The sequence below is a fragment of the Fukomys damarensis genome, unplaced genomic scaffold, assembly GCF_012274545.1.
Source record: "Fukomys damarensis isolate Sample0158 unplaced genomic scaffold, DMR_v1.0_HiC HiC_scaffold_38, whole genome shotgun sequence".
NCBI classification, from domain to species: domain Eukaryota; kingdom Metazoa; phylum Chordata; class Mammalia; order Rodentia; family Bathyergidae; genus Fukomys; species Fukomys damarensis.
In genome coordinates, this window is record NW_022900950.1 from 45,218,010 (window position 1) to 45,235,784 (window position 17,775).

General features: G+C 36.4%; 1 long non-coding RNA gene and 1 pseudogene across 1 annotated transcript in view; both read right to left on the bottom strand.

The window, feature by feature from the left end:
• Positions 1-273: 273 nt before the first annotated feature.
• Positions 274-652, bottom strand: LOC117284591 (annotated as a pseudogene).
• A 4,383-nt stretch (positions 653-5,035) lies between these two features.
• The window catches only part of LOC104871148, a 13,953-nt gene continuing 1,213 nt past the window's right edge, over positions 5,036-17,775 (bottom strand). The window contains exons 2-3 of the long non-coding RNA XR_782764.1: positions 7,105-7,287; positions 5,036-5,072 (exon numbers count right to left, since the gene is read on the bottom strand). This is a non-coding gene — a long non-coding RNA (uncharacterized LOC104871148). The remainder of the gene's footprint in view (positions 5,073-7,104; positions 7,288-17,775) is intronic.

Here is a 17,775-nt window from a genome sequence, read left to right on the forward strand (position 1 = left end):
AAAAAAAAAAAAAAAAAAAGAAGATGTAAACATATGGGGAAAAGGGTAACAGCATTTGCATATTCTCTACACACTGCTGTTGGATGGAAAATACAAAATTAGAAATATGAAAGAAATAAGAAAGAAGGGAAAGGAAAAGGATAGAGAAAAGATTCTTAGATTCTGAAGTTCATGAGTTTGACTCTGATGCTCAAGTGTTACTGCATTTAAAATAAATTTTAGTATTCAGTGATGGAGACCTGAGAAGAGATGGATTTATCTCTTTTTTTTTTTTCAAGAGTTACCAGATGGTACATGCTCCTCAAAGCCCTCTCTGTGGAGCAAGAGCACACTCCAGGATCATGCTGCCTTCCTCATAATGCTTGGTATCTTTAGTGGCAAACCAACAGGTCTATCCCCATTTGCTACTGCAGTTTTGCAGCTTACATCTCAAATTGGTGTGGCAGCTAGGGAGCATGACCCGATCTTGAACCTCGCTCTACCACAGGTTGACTACCTTGCTAAAAATAAGCGCTGTACCAGTGATGTCTGTGAATCAAAGGGAGATGAGTTCTGAACAGTTGGTCCAGGTCAGATCAGAGTTTACACAAGAAAACAGACAGGTACCACTGATATGATCAAGGAAAATGCTGCCCATTTTGATAGGTGAAGTTCTAAAAGCCCTGAGCAGCAGTGAGATGCTCACTACCTGTAGCACTTTGCTTCTCAGCTGGAATGAAACACCTTGAAGTATTTTTATACTTGAGGAAATCAAATAGCAAACACACTTTAGACTGTATTTTATCCATTCTTGTGTATTATTGTTTTAAAAACTTACTATGTCACATATTTTACTTACTCTTTCCTTAGGTAGAGGTTAGAAATGGATAGGAGGAATAGGGCATTGCTAGCACTTTCCAGGCCATTTTTTATGAAGGAATATGGTAGTACCCGGCAAGTAGATTTCTGGTGACTTCCTGCCAGGAGTTTGCTTAGTCTGATCTGTGGGAAAGGGAAAACCATTGGACATGGATAGCTAATAGATTTCAGATTCTATGCAAGAGAAAAATGTACTTTTAAAAAATATAAAAGATCTTCTTGGATGCATTAGAAAAAACCTAAGAGCACTTTAGCTTAATTTTTTTCCATCTGCAAATGATTGAATGGAAACGGAAACATGAGTGATAGAAAAAAGTGAAATGTTTAGAAAAAGCTAAAAAAAAAAAAGAATTTGTATTAATATAAAATGAAGGTCCTACCTATACAAGAATAGATGAATTAGGTGTTTGGTCTAACCATTCACTAAGTCAACAAAAATTTGTGCAGGTTATGATGAATAAGACATAGTCCTAGATCTGTTAAGTATTGGAATTGAAAAACGAACCAAACATTCAAGAGTAGTAGTGTTTTTTCTGAACTGGTTCTGGAAGAGTGAGAAGGAGTTTAGCTAGATAAGGAGAAAGTAGAAAATGACAAATAGGATACTGGAGTTGGGGACAATGCAGAAATAAGAGAAAGAATGATATATTAACGTAAAGAAAGATGTCCAGCTGTCCTGAAAAGTTAATTATGTTTAGTGAAATGAGTGCATATTCTAATACATGGAAATGTGAAAAACATAAAGCAAGTTAGGTATTACAGTGATTCTGGAATAGAAATCATGAAAAATTAGAAAGAAATAGAATACAAATATGCAAAAAGTTAGAAAAGTACCATCTGGATGATTGAGAAATTTGGAGAAAAATGGGAAAAAATTAGCATGTGTGTTTTATTTTAGTTATTTTAAAAAGCTATTTGTACATAAACAAATTCTCCTTCACAACTGAGCCTGACTTCAAAGGTGAGGATGTTGCCAAAGAAATGACACTACTGAGACAGGTATTATGTATGGCTCAGAACAGGACATATGCTGAATTGGAGTAGGAGTGATGGAAGGGTTTGTGGCATGGAGATGGAAGATGTGGAATTAAGCGAAATAATTTAAAGAAAGGCAAAGGCTATCTAAAACAAGTATAAATATAGGTAATAGAATAAACAAGGTCAAGGACTGTAGGCCAAGGATAAACAAGCAAGAAAAATTTCAAAAGAACAAAGCACGTACAACCTCCTGGTAGAACTATGGTAGTTAACAACTGTAATTTGAAGATATACATACATATGTATGCTCACATATATAAATAAAATTGACTGGACAACAGTGTAAAGTATTTCTGGTAATTGTAAAGAAAAAAGATAAACCTTACAGTCAAGGGGAAAATTTGGGTTAGAACTTTGTGAAGTAAATTCATCATTAATTATGCATGTCTTCACTTTAGATTGTTTGTATTATCTTAAGTTGTATTTGGAAAGTAAACCTGAGTTAACATTACATTGCACAGATCTGAAAAATTAAAACTACAATATATTTATGAACAACATCAAAAAACACAAAATTGCTACCTGAAAAACTAAGAGGAAAGTCATTTATATGAGACAATTACATTTTTAGGACATAAAAGAGAAGTATCAGCATTGTTTTTTATGTTTTTTGTTTTTTTTGGTACTGGGGATCAAATTTGGGCCCTTGCACTTGCGAGGCATGCAGCAGAACCATTGAGCTAAATCCCTGGCTCCAGCATTGGTTTTGGAGTAAGAGCTGAGTTTGAATCACTGTAGTACTTGTACAGGACACAAATGTTTTCTGAGTCTCTTTTCCATGCAATTCCCTTTACTGAAGTAATGACTACTCAGAATTGTGGTAAATCAGTAGAATAATTCCAACCCAAAAAGATTTTTAAATGGCTAGCTTCCCTTTTCATTACACATGCACACACAAACACACACCCATTTCATATTTAGTTCATATTTTAAAAGTTCAGACAAAGGTTTTATATGAAATACTTTTTGTGTAATAATTTGAAAACAATTTCTAGGGTAAAATTTCAGAACAATAAAATATTGGGTTGTGCTTCAACTTTTTGCTTTATCATGGAATTGACTACAAAATGTATCATGTACATAAAGCAGATGCTAGCTTTAAATGCTTTTATATTTATGAAATCTAAATTCTTTATTTTTATATGTCAAATGGTTAATTTTCCTATAAAACGCATATTTTTGTTTTTCCACTTATTTCACAAAATCAAGTACTTCTGGAACTGTCATGATAGTGATACTGTGCTACCCAATCAATGTACCACTGAGCTACAACCCCTAGCTCATCAATACATCTTTTGAAGGTCAATACCTTTATTTAACAGTGTATGAATAATACAAATAAATATGTGTAATAAAATTGTAATGGTTCAGTGGGTGTTATTTTCCCAACATGTAACCAATTTGCACATATTTTATGCTAAAATACATAATTCAATATTTAAATACAATAAATATTTTCCAACTGAGAGAAAAAAGTCAATTATATTAAAAAATTCTGAGACTACAGTGCACTTTGATAGATTATTATCCAAATGATAATCTGGCTAATTAAATGAGTTTTTAAAACTGCAGCTCCAGCTAGGTGTGGTGGTATACACCAGTGATATCAGCACTCTGGGAAGTGTGAGGATTGCAAGTTCAAGCAATAAGTAGGATTGCAAGCTCAAACCCAGCCTGGACAATTCAGCAATTTAATAAGACTGTGTGTCAAAATGAACAAACAAACAAGCAAACAAACAAATGAACAAAAATGATCTGGGGATGTAGCTCAATGCAAAGGCCTTGGGCTCAATCTCCAGTAACCCCCTCCCCCATCAAACATGTAAAAATACTTCTTTATAATTATTATAAAAGAAAGTTGGAAACATTTTCATTAGTTTTGGTGTTTTTTTTTCTCATTGAGTTTATTGGTACATTTTAGGTATACAGTATAGTTACATTCATCATTGGGACCTTGTACTTTTACGTGACAGGTCTTGGTTCTCATTTTTTCCCCATACCCCTGCCCTCCCTTCACCCTGTCCTCCCTTCCCTACTTATAAAAACTTTATTTCCATTTTTTCATTTATGGTGTTTTTTTTTCATAATAAGAACTACCAGTTTTTTGCAACTATGAGGTGCTAGACACAAGCCAGCCTGTACACGTGCCTTCTTTCTAATGTTAGCCATAGTCTTATTGTCACAGAGACTGATTGTTGCCCTCCCAACACATATTCTCTTCTTCACTGCTTGAGTTTTGTTGGAGGTGGCAATATTCCCAGAGAAAAACTACATTTCTTGGCAAGAACAAGGGGAAAAAATGAGAACCAAGACTTGTCATGTAAAGGTACAAGATCCCAACAATGAAAATAACTGTACTGTATCCCAAAAATGTACCAATAAACTCAATTAAAGCTGAAAAACAACAACAACAAAAAAAACCCCTACATTTCTCAGCCTTCTTTGCAGACAGAAGCATCCAAATGTACCAAAACTCAATTAAAGCTGAAAAACAACAACAACAAAAAAAACCCCTACATTTCTCAGCCTTCTTTGCAGACAGAAGCATCCATGAGATATAGTTGGTGATCAGACCTTAGAGGAAATTATTAGCAGTCCAGAAAAATCTTTTTAAAAAAGGTTAACTCAGCTGGCATACTTTTCTTCTTCCCATTTCTTCTAGCAAAGAAAACTTACAATACTTGAGGTGAATTAGCTAAATTATGAGTTGACAAGCACAAGTGGAGAATGGCTGAATAAGAAAACAAAGTTTAGTGTTCCCGAAATTATGAAATGGGGAGTGGACACAGAGGCTTGGATGGCCTACTTCCAACACATGTGATAAAAATAACCCTTGATTTTCAAGTTTTTAATTTAGTTACCCTCAACTGATTCATCTGCAAAAAAATTGACCTTTAAATCAATGTCTGACAAGAGCCAGCCCAGCATGAAGAAGATAGAATTTGATATGTAGGTGTGAGAGTAGTTAATGATCTGATTTTTAAAGTGCTTTGAGGTCTTTAGATTTAAAGTTTTATTATATACAATGGGAAAGATACAATGAAAAGGGCTAAACAGAGCTGGGCATGGTGGCACACACCTATAATCCTAGCTGAGGCAAGAAGATCTCTGTGAGTTCAAGGACAGTCCAGGCTACATGGTGAATTCAAGGCCAGCTGGAAATACATAGAAAGACCCTGTCTCAAAAACAAACAAACAAAAAAATAAATAAGAAAATGGCAAATAAACATTCCCTTAATTTTATTTCTATATATTTTGTTTTGTTTTGTTTTGGTACCAAGGATCGAACTCAAGGATCTTATGCTTGCGAGGCAGATGCGGCGCCACTCAGCTAAATCCCCAGCACAATAAAAAAAAAATTTTTTTTTCCATTATGGGGACTGAACTCAGGACTTTGCACTTGTAAGGCAGGAGCGGTTCCACTGTGCTAAATCTCTGGCCTTCTGTATATTTTTATATTGAGAAAGTTTCTTTAATCCAAGTCCTGAGTTTACTTTTTTATGTGTGGTGCTGGGGATGGAACCCATTGCATATTAGACAAGTAATCTAGCACTGAGCTACAATCTCAACCCTACATCATTAATACAAAAGAAATATAGTAGATTATTTTTTAAGATTATTTACAGAAAGAACTATTAAAATGCAGAACACACCAGCCTATAATAAAGCAGCAATGACAATAACCTTGCCCCTAAAGGCATAATTCCTGGTAATCTTATGAATACTACTGAGCCATAAATGTTCATGATACAAGACTTAGTATGTAAATTCTAAGACTTACAGGAATAGTCTAAGCAGACAGAAATACTCTGCATTGATGTTTCACATGAAAGAGCTGAATGTGGACTCTTACTTTATTTTTTCTTTTCTAGAAATATTGTGTTGTGCTTTTATATAAAGATCAATCAAAAGTGCACTACAAGGCCAGGGATTTAGTTCAGTGGCATCATGCCTACCTCGAAAGTGCAAGGTCCTGAGTTCAATCCCTGGTACCAAAAAAAAAAAGAAAAAAGAAAAAAGAAGTGCACTAGAAATACATGTATGATCATAATAAAATTCTCTTATCCAACACTGGTAGGTGACTGATAGCTGGAGAAAGTCAAATAAAACAGATATTAAAACATGGCACATGGCTGGGGGAATAGTTCAGTGGTAAAGTATGTGCTTAGCATGGTCAAGAGTTCTATCCCCAAAACAAAACATACACAATACAATCATACATATCTTACATATCTTACTTATCTTAAGGTTTTAATTTTAACTCCAAATATTTTTTCACTTGCCAGAATACATGTAGACTTTCACTTTCTCCAGGCATTTACAATTGTGTTATAACTAATTTGACAGTAATTTCTATAATGATTTTTGTTTTACATTTCATTGGTTTATATAATCCTTAAATATAGTAATATAATTTGAACAAGTTTAACTGGTATAAACAGGTTTGGGATTGGAAGAGACTCCATGGGTGTGAAAGTTGTAGTGGGAACAGAGGGATACTTCTGTACACATACCATGCTTTGGGCATGTGCTGGAGGGAACAAGGAGAGCATCAGTTAATCTGGCAAATTAAGTGGATATCATGAGAGCTCCTATGTGCCCATCATCATTGATAGATATTACATAATAAGATGTTAAGCTATTTCATTAATTCTTTAGAACATGAGTCTTTAAAGATTAGTGAGCAGAAAATTAAACTGATACTCTCCATAAAATCCTTTTTATTTCTTCCTATCTTGTTCTTATGAGAAAATTCTTGCCATAGAAAATATTTTGCTGATAGTCGCCCTCTCATTTTCCTTTGTACAGGAGGGTCTTGGGTCCCAGTTGCTTTGATGATAAAGGGGATTGGACCTCTGTCCCTAAACCCCAATTCTCATGGATGTCCCTGTCAAAATTATGCAGCACTGTGCATTATGATTCAGAACCACATTCTAGTTCTATTGTTTTACAACCTTGGCCTATATTAATTAATATAAATTAGTCTTCCTTTTCCGAAAAAATAAAAGCACTTAGCTTTAGCACTTTAGTTTGTTAAATTGTATGACCACAGTGAAGCCTAGCACAAATAAACAGTGAAATGTTTTCTTTCTTTCCCTTTCCTTGGTGCCAATGTTTGGTCTTTGCCTGTTACTTCTTGTCATGTGCCTGTCCCAGACCTCTGAACACTCACAGACCCCTTCAGTCTTTTAACAGTTGACCACTCACCTCCTGGCATCTCTGTCCATCAGGAGCTCAGATGATAATGCTTGCTTTACCATTTCCTAGTAGCCATCACAGGGATTTCTGTGGAGCACTTAGTTGGCCTATGGAGTACTTAGTTTGACTCATCAGCTTGGGCAGTCATTCATTCACTTCCCATAGTTCCATCTGCATTTATCCTCTTGAGCTCTGAATTTGTCATTCAATATACATTAAGCATTTATTATATGCACTATATACTATACACACTGGGTGGAAGAGACACACACACACATGCACACACATGTATACACACATGAATGCAGACAATTTGTGGTCCAGTCAAATTTGCACATAAAATTAACCATCATACTAGGAATTGTGCTAGGTGCTTTGCTCATATTCTTAACATTATGTCTTGCATACAGCTACCTGTACAAGCTCAGTTAGATTTTGTCATCTTCTCTTATTGCCTTCATTTAAAACTTTTAAAATCCTTTCATGGAAAGTAAATATCCTCCATCAAAACTCCACTGATACTAAGATAAATCTACAGACATGTCCTAAACAAAATTGTTGTCTAAAGATATATCTATTAATAGGTAATATAGCTCAATGCAATTAATATCATAGGAGTCAAAATATATCTGTGTTCCTACAAAAAACAAACTCAGATCTACCTTTGGCTCATCCTTTACCTATTAAAAAAAAAACAACTTGTTTTCATGCCTATTTATTCCAATCAGCCCAATGTCTTGGGGGGTTGTTCTGGTACTCACACAATGTCTGATCTCAGAGAAGTCAAGTCTTCTACCATAGCCTGATGTTCCCACCTGTGCTGTTGATCATGTCTTCTACTCCTTAGCCCTGCCATATCCACTGTACCTTTCTTAGAATTTCAGTTTTCCCTGCTTTTTCTCTACGTAAAGATATTCTGTGGTGGTATTTCCCTTTGACTTAAAAAAAGGTTAATTTTGAATAGGAAATGTGTGTGTGTGAAACCAGGGGAGGGAAGGTTGGCTCAGCGGGTGACGGGGGGAAATGATCAAAGTATATTATATGCAAGTACAAATTTGCCAAAATGAAATTGATTAATCTATATAACCAATAAAAAGTGAAGAAACAAATATATATGCTGTCTTTTATCATTTGAGTTTTCATTCCATTCCCTTTTGTTTTGGTACAAAAAGTTATATTCTCTGCCTTTAATCATTCACTAAAATTTTTGATGATCATTATTTCTTCTGCCTCTATATTCCACTAAAAATAGCTTTATCAATGTCAACATCAGCTATGTCAATCTAATGACTTTAGTTCAATCTTCACTTTACTTAATGCTTTGGCAACTTAAAAAAATACTACATGCTTTTCTGAAATACTGTTTGCTTTTGCAAGTCAGATTCCTGACTCTCTACCTCCTTCTCTGCTAACTTTAAAAATTCTTTTTTTGGGCTAAGTGGTCCTGAGTTCGATCTCCGGCACACCCCCAGCCCCCAAATTTTTCTTTCTTGTCCTGTCTCCTTAGGTAAATGTTCTTCATTGTATTCTGAACTTCAAAAAAATTTACCAAATTCCACTCTACATTTACTTCTATACTATAAATTTAAAAGGAAGGTATTTACCTTACCTTTGGTAATTGGTATCTGTCCTGCTTAAAATATATGAATATATGCATGCAAAATTTAAGCAGACTAAAGTAATGTGCAATGCTACTTAAAATTCTGGCTAAAATAATCTCCCTAAAAACTTTTATAAATTGTTTTCCACACAGAATACTGGAAATATTAATTAACAACTTTTCAGGTGAACAAATTGGCTATATATATAAAATGGCCTTTAAAGCACATCTCGTATCTTCCTCCTCTAGAAATTTATCCTACGGAGCAAATTAGAAATGCTTGAAATAATCCCTGACTCCTTTTTCTCATACTGCATATCCTAGCCAATGAAAATATGTGTCTCCCCAATTTTACTCTTAATCTCGTTGTCCAAAATCACCATCATTGCCCATCTGGATTACAGCAATAGCCTCCTGACTGTTCTCCTTGTTTCTACTCTTCTTTCTGCAATCTACTGTCAGAATAGCCAAAATGGTCACACAACTCTCTGTTCGACTCCCTCCAAAGGCTTCCCATGTCAGCATTACAGGGATTCCACTCATTACCAGCAAGGTTCAACATGAAGTGGCTCTACCCATTATTTGTTGGACTTCACCTCATACAACTTTCCATCCCCACTCTGCTTCAGGCACTCTGGCCTCCTTGCAGCTCCTCACATATGTGAGATCCTCTCCAGACTCGGAGTCTTTACTGGCTTTTCTCTCTTTGGGATATTTCCCTCCAACATCTACCTGGCTTGCTGCTTCACTGCCTTCAGGTGTTTACTCAAATGACAGTTTCTCAATGAGTTCTTTCTTGACAATCCTATTGAAAAATACAGTCCCCAATAATTGACAATGTGAAATAGGAAGAAAAGGGCTAAAGGTGTAGGGGAAGTGGGAAGGGTAGGGGGAAAAAAAAGGGAAAAGAAAAAAAAATGAGAAAATGGAAATAAAGTATTTGTAAATAGGGAAGGGAGGAGGGGGTGAAGGGAGGGCAGGGATAAGGGGAAAAATGAGAACCAAGTCCTGTCATGTAAAGGTACAAGATCCCAATGATGAATGTAACTGTACTGTATACCTAAAATGTACCAATAAACTCAATGAGAAACAAACAATCAAACAAACAAACAAAAAAACAATCCCCAGGCTACCACCTTAACGCTATTTCCCATTCCTGGTTTATACCTTTCTGGAGCACTTATCTAACATAATATCTTATATCTCGTCTCTTGTTCTCCATGATGACTAAGATTTTGGATTGTGTGTTCATTTATGCACAAGGTATGATTAAAAAAAAACACAGCAAATGTTTAAATTTTAAAATATTTACTGTGGTAAAAGAAATATTGCCCATAATCCCCCTTAAAGTACTTCCTTTAGCTTTGAGCACACTTATCTCATTTTTCCTGCTTCTTTCTGATGCAGCTTTGGAAGTCCGCTTCATGTCTTTTACGAGATGTGATTTAAAAATGCAGTGAATGCTGCTGCTGAGCGCAATCTAATGGAAAGGGCAAGTTTGTGAAGACGTTATGGTATGTCTTCAATCACCTTTTTCACCAGGTCTAGCACTATGTTGCTTCTGGCTTTTCCTCAAAGTCAAAATGACCACAAAAGGTAAACATTTTGAATTGTTTTAGCACACTGAAACAGCCACAACAGTACAACTCAAGACAGTCACGAAGAGGACTTCCCGAACTGTTTGAGAGAGGCGAGAATGATGACACAGCTGTTTGAATTGAATGGGAATATTTTGAGGGAGATTAATGAAAATGAATATGTCTTTTACTGTAATAAAATTTAACTGAAATAATTACTATATTTTTAATCACACCTTGTACCTCCAACATCCAGAGCAGTAGTGTTCAAAAATTAGACGTTGCATTATTACAAAAATTTCTGTATAGTGCTGTTTTATGCTTCATTATTTATAAAAGTAAAGACAATCTAAAAATAATCAAAATTTGCAATCAGAGGAAAATCAACCACGACATAGCCATGAAATGGAATAGTATGCTTTTTGAAAAGTTGCATTTTAAAAACTATTTAATGATAGGAAAAATGGAACAAAGTAGGATATGAGAATATCTAGTAAGATCCACATTTTATTTACAATATAAAGAAGGGGATATACTGTAAAGCTCCATCAGTGGGTATCTCTGGTAGTGAGATTAAAACTGACTTTTGCATTTCTCTGGTAACATTTTTGTACTTTAAGAACTTTATTATTATTATTATTATTTTTTTTTGCAGAGGAATGAATCCAGGGCCTTGTGAAACAGGCAAATACTCTATCACTGAGCTACATCTTAGCCCAGTAGTAATCTTTACTTTTATGTTAAAAAATATAGAAAACTATATAGTTATGGAGGAAAAAATTTCCTTATTCAGTTGTCTAGTCTGAATGGATTTATCATCTAAATTAGAGATAAAATTTGCATATTTTGGCACTATATTCTGCTAGTATTATATGTCTTTATTTCCTCTCTTAGGCTATATACTTTCTGAAGGCAGAATCCTTCAGTCATATTATTTATGACTTTTAGAGCCTACACAGCCATTCTTTATTTTCAATAATTTTAAACATTTTACTGGTGTTACTTAGGCAAACCATCAAGTTACATAATTTTCCTATAATGATCTAATGTCCCTCATGACCATCTTATGTTAGAATGATGACTAAAGTATAAGAATTTTTAGATTTTGGTTTATCTCCCTATTGCCCTTATTTATACCTATTTTATTAGCTGTTAGTAGGTCATATTAATTTTTTTTTGGAGACAGGGTCTCACCATGTGGTTCAGGCTGGCCTTATGCTATATAGTCCAGCCGGCCTTGCACTTGCAGTGATTCTCCTGCCTCAGCCTCCCAAATGCTGGGATTATAGGTATGTACCACCATGCCCGCCCAGCCTTGCAACTTTTGATTCTGGAGTAAAGCTGGAAGTGCTATGTGGCAACAAAAATAACTAATGATACAATTATATAGTCCAGGCTAGCCTCAAACTCAGTGATCCTCCTGGCTTAGCCTCCCAAGAGCTGGGATTACAGGCATGTGCCACCATGCCAGCCTGGTGAAGCAGTTTTGAAGCTTTCTTAGCTTTATTGGCTAGGTGGTTGCCACATATTATACAAAGTAGGTTTGGAAAATGTGAATTACCTGTTGCAATAAACCTGTACCTTAAGAAGGACTCTTTGTATTTTCTTTTAAATAGTTTTCTTTTTGTGTGCAGTCTTAGAGTCTTCTACAATGTCATCATTTCATGTTTTCCCTTTTTCAAAAAGCTCTGCAATGATGTTTATTTTATTCATTTTGGCTAGGGTTAGTTTGTGGGCTTACCAAAACTGTGATGAAGACGAGTGCATAATGAGGAAAGAATTACAGATGGAAGAAGTAAGTAAGAAATAAGGAAGGCCACATGTGGACTAAAGTGTGTCAGACTCTGATTTAAAGCCAGACACCAGACAAATGCAGTCATATAACTGAAATACATCAACTTACTTGCCATTATATAGCCTGCCACCAGATGAAGCTTAATTGTCATTTGCCACTAACTGATTAGGTTTTGATCTGAGTCTGCAAGCAACTGATTTATGATGGTCTCTGTGCAGTCAAATTTCTTTGCTATTAATTTGTATTTGCAGCAACTCTCCAGTACTAGCATCACTGCCTTAGTCCATCTCAGATCATAAAGAAGCCACACACATACTAGATCTCCTGCATATGTAGATCAGAGTAGGATTTGTTTCTATGAGAATCTAATGTCAATGTTGATCTGAGAGAAGATGGAGCTCAGGCAGTAAAGCAAGTGATGAGACACAGCTTTAAATATGGATGAAGCTACTATTTCATCTGCCGCTTGCCTCCTACTGTGTGGTACAGTTCTTAACAGGACATGGACCTGTATGGGTGGTTCAGAATCCTGAATTAAGTGTACTTGAGAATTTAGTTACTTGAAATTTCATGATAGTTTCCAAAAGATTAATCACACCATATCATGACTTTACCTGTATCAACACATTCACCATGTCCTGTCCATTCTCTCATCTCATTGTCTTTAACACCCTTTTACTACTTCCATAGTGTCTCTTATGTGTCTATCAATAATGTATTGAAGTTTTTTGGGGGGGTACTGGGGATCGAACTCGGGACCTTGTACTTGTGAGGTAGGCACAGTGCCACTGAGCTAAATTCCCAGTCCTATCAATTAATGTAGAAATTGCTTAATTGGTGTCCTTTCCCACTCTTCTCAATTTAATATTCTCCAAATTGTTCCCAAAATTATCTAAAGAGTTTGATTATTAATGTCTCTCTCTCTCAAAGAATAATTTCAAAACACTACTTGAATAACTGAAACCCCTGATGACGTGGCCAGCCTCTACTCCCACCACTCTTCTACACATAGGTTCCAGCTCTTCTGCCCCTTTTACTCACAAAACTTCATGGTTTGTTTCCTCAAACTATAGAGTTAGCTGTTCCATCTTCAGTGCTCACAAGGCTTTTCATATATTCTCCTAACACTTTTTTTAGTAACTATACCAGTACTGAATGGTATTTTACTAACTCTAACATGTGCATTTCTATCTAAACATTTCTAAAATTGGAATATGACTTATAATTAATGGCATCTTATAATGATGCCACTAGAAGGCAGTTGTGATGTAGTTGTCATAGGCTACACATGTGCAAACTTCATGACTGTGCCTGATGGCATGACTAGACATTTGCAAATCCTTTTCAGTCAATCAAACATTTAAAGAAAAGATTTTAAATCCTGAATGTGGTCTGAAAACTCTATTGGCTAAACACAGCATCACCAACAAAACTGGCAGAACGGATGCTAAGGGCTTAGAAGAAAATACCAAAGACAAAAGTGTTTTTTCTTGTCTTTCTTTCTTTTTTAAAAAATTCTTACTGGGGATTGAACACAGGGAGCGCCAAGCCACATCCCATTCCTTTTGTATTTTCTGATACAAGGTTGCCCAGGCTGGTGCCTCAAACTTGTAATCTTCCTGGCTTGACCCCATGAATTCCTGAAGTTAACAGCCATGTGTCACCTACGCCTGGCTTGGTGAACTATTCTTTTTTAAAAAGTTGCACCACTAATGCTCCTGCTGGTAGAATCTGGTACAGTGTGGAACAATTCTAAGTGACAAAAGCCATAGTGTCAGTTTAGCAGTATTGCTCTCTTCCCTCGCCAAGGGTCAATAAATACAGGATGTTTCTTATAACTCATAGAATCCCAAAATTGATAAAATACAGTATTTTCAAAACAACTCTCTAAAAAGAATCTTATTAAATCATGACCAGGGTCTGCTGATATAATAATCATATTCTCATCTGTTTATCTGTCTTTCCATCAATTCTCTGAGGAATACTATATAGTCACATATTAGATGTGCAATTAATGTAAGGAAATGACTGAAATGTTCATGCTCTTTCACTATTATTAATAGAAAAACTATTCCACGCTGATCTTATCAATTTGAGTATGTCCATTTGCAGAGCTGATCTTGAACTGAGACTTCAAATATTACTGTGAAACACTATTCAGTTGGAAAGATCCAATTTCTTTTTACAAGCAGTTCCCGCTAGCATTTTTTCTAATATTAGTGTGATCAAAATTAAATTTTCTTCTACATATATGATCTGATTACATTGTCTGCATAGTTTCATATCTAATATTTTATGCTTACTTTTACATGTGTTTGGAGGTTCTTAATATCACTCATTATTTTGATCTGAAAGAAAACAGTAGAGCAGAAGGGCTGAGGAAATGATCAAGACAGTCAAAAGAAACTATTAGGTTGTACAAGGACTACTAGGTTCATCTGATTTTCCAGATGCTGTAAGACAAGGGATTCCCTCATAATTATTTTTAAACTGTGTTACCCTGCTTAACTGGTTTAAAATAATTTAAAAGGACCCTTATTGGCTATGAATGAATCTAACTCATCAGTTCTTACTTCTGTTAGAATAGCTCCATTTCAAAAATTTAGGCTATGATACGTGCTAGCTACCATTATTTCAGTGGCTTTCATATATTTTACTTATTTTTGAGGCAGGGTCTCCTTGTATAGTTCGGGCTGGCCTTGAACTTGCAGTGATCCTCCTGCCTCTGCCACCCAAGTGCTAGGACTACAGATGTGTACCTCCATACCTGGCCTTCCACATACTTTTAATTTATTCCCTTTTAAAATGGAGTGAGAGTATTTGGACACCATTCCTTTAAAAACAGCAGCAAAGCCAGGTGTGGTGGCATACATCTGTAATCCCGGCACTCAGGAGACTGAGGCAGGCCTGCCATGAGTTTGAGGCCAGGCTGGGCTACACAGTTAATTCAAGGTCAGCCTAGAATACATAGTAAGACCCTGTCTCAAGAAACAAACAATAACAAAAAAAAAAAAATTAAAAACAATAACAAAGAGCAAATTTTCTTTATAGACCTCTTCTGACTAATGCCCACCCAGAAAAATCTTCCCTAAACTCTGGGACTGCAATAGCACAGGGTTTAGCACATACTGCTCATACTAGTTTTTCCTCTAGCATTGCAAAAGTTCATGGTTTCTTCTGTTGAGTCTGATGAAATATTTGGCTTGCATTTAGGGGCCATGTTTTAGAAAAAAATAAGTTGGAATATAACCAGAATTTTTTCTAGAATCAGAGAAAGTAACTGAAGAGATTGTTCTCATCTTTTGCTTACTACAGGGCCAAAGCTCACTGAGGAACAGTGGGAACCTCCACTATTATTGCTCTTTTTTTTTGGTTTTTTGCCAAACATAGTTAAATTCAAGTAATCACTAAGAATAAACATGTCACAAATGTATGTTAAATATATTGGTGATCACACATTTACCACACACTTCTATTTTACTGTGCAGAGTTTAGCTGTTTTTAAGAAATGAAACAATGCTAAGGGTATGTGACATGTACTACTAGATGTTAGATATTTCTGTTATTCTTATACATTAAGCATGCAGTTATCATCAGTTTTATTTATGTCACCTAAAGTGTTTTAAAAGAAAATGAAATGACCAGGGCCCATCTTACGCTACTGAGTAATTTTTCTCTGGGTATGGACAGTTGGTTCTTTTTCTTTGCCCCCCAAAACTCTATGGGTGATGTCAATCTGTATATCTTAGGTAACAACCAGGTCTAAGCCATTATCAGCCAGTAGCTAAATTGTCAACCAGAATCACTAAGAATAAACTTGACCTATTTGACAATTTGTCAAGGGACACTTGTCAATGTTTCTTGGTTTCTGACGGCCTCTCAAATTGCTGCCTGTGCATACCCAGATTTTCTGGTTGCGTCCCAAGGACTTGCCTTCAGGCACTTCAGGACTTCTGAACCAGAAAAATCATCTTTGATCTCAGGTGTCATCATAACCATGAGTTCTAGTTAGATGCTCTAGGTTGACTCTAGACTTGGCACTTTGCATCTTTGCATCTAATCATGTCTCCACTATATACCTCCAGTTATGGACTCTAATGTGACAGTTTGCCAGCATTACTGATTCATAGAAGAACTGCTGTTTCTATTAGAAAATAACAGTAATTAAGTAGGTAAGCATTATTAATGTTTGCTAATGTATTTCAATACACTAGTTTGATGTTCTACAAACACTGTTTTGTACTTAGTACCCTAACTGGAACCCTTCAATTTATAAGGAAACTTTTTTGTTTTGTTTTGTTACTGGTGATTGAACTCAGGACCTTGCACTTTCAAGGCAGGTGGTAGAACCATTGAGCTAAATTCCCAGCCCAGGATACTTTTTCTTTCTTAGCTTGGAATAAATCTAAAGGTAGACTGACCTATCCTTCCGGATCTTATACTATTCTTCGTGCACCTGGTGCTTTATCTTAGCTGAATTTTATTGTTTCCCAGGAAGCCATCAGCAGGGCCATCTGACCTTCTTTTCTTCACATATCTGATGCCCAGTATTTTTTTTTTCATCAGCCGATTCTTCCTTTCACCACATCCAAATTTTATCTATCAAATCCTGTTTGTCAAAACTGGCTAATGTACAGAAAAAATAAATTATTATGACCTGGAAAATATGTTTTCAGACAGGTAAGAGTCCACAGATTATAGATGAAAGCACTGACAAGTGAAAGCTGCACTGTATGAAAATTACCCAAATGATCACTTTGAAAGAAAATGTTGGTGTCAGTTTGTATATTGCCACAGAACTCAGATTCATATCTACAATTCCATTTGGAGAAATGATCAGTAGATTAATAGACAAATTTAAGAATTTCAGGGTAAAGAATAAAATCCAGATATGCAGGACTAGTGGGAGAGTCACTATAAATATCTAGTCCTTTAAGGGATGTATGACCCTAATTCAACTTGTATTTAAGGTTGTGTCTCAGTTTTCCAACTATTTCCGCAAAAACGATTTCTGACTTGGAGGAACAGATTGATGACTTCAGTGAAACAACAGCAGTTTTAACAAAATATTTTCCTTCATATAGTAATCTGGAGTGAGTTTGAAAGGACAGGGTTACAGGGGAACCCTCTCTCTGGGTCACCTGGGCAAGCCGAAGTCATTTTTTTTCACTTTAAGGGTAAGTGGATTATTTGCCAAAGTTCCTTTCGACTCTTAAAACTGATACTCCATTGCTTTTAACACGGCTTGGGGAAGATATTTCTCTGGGTAGGAATGGGTATGTTTCCATGCCACATGTGAGTTTTCCCCATATTTCTGGTGTTGGATGAGGAAAGTGTTCCCTTTTGGTGGGTCGCCTCAGAGATGGCCCCTGGCCTGCTGCAGGGCCCGCGTCTGGCCGCCCAGGGGCGGGAGAGGCGCGCCCCTGGTCTCCACTCCCTCGCGGGAGCGGAGTGTGACTGGCGGAGATTAGTCCGGGTCATAAACAACCTCTCACTTCCCCTCCCGCGCTGGCCCAGCCCTCCGAGGCCCAGGAACTTCCCCGGTGACCGCGCGGCATGAGGCCTACAGCGAAAGGTCGACCGCGAGTCCGTCCCCGGCTAACCGGGAGTTTGTTCGCTCTATTCAACCTCTCTCACTCGTCCACACTACAGCGACCTCGGACGGGAGCCGAGGTCAACCTCCACTTCCCTCCCCCCGACCCCTGTCA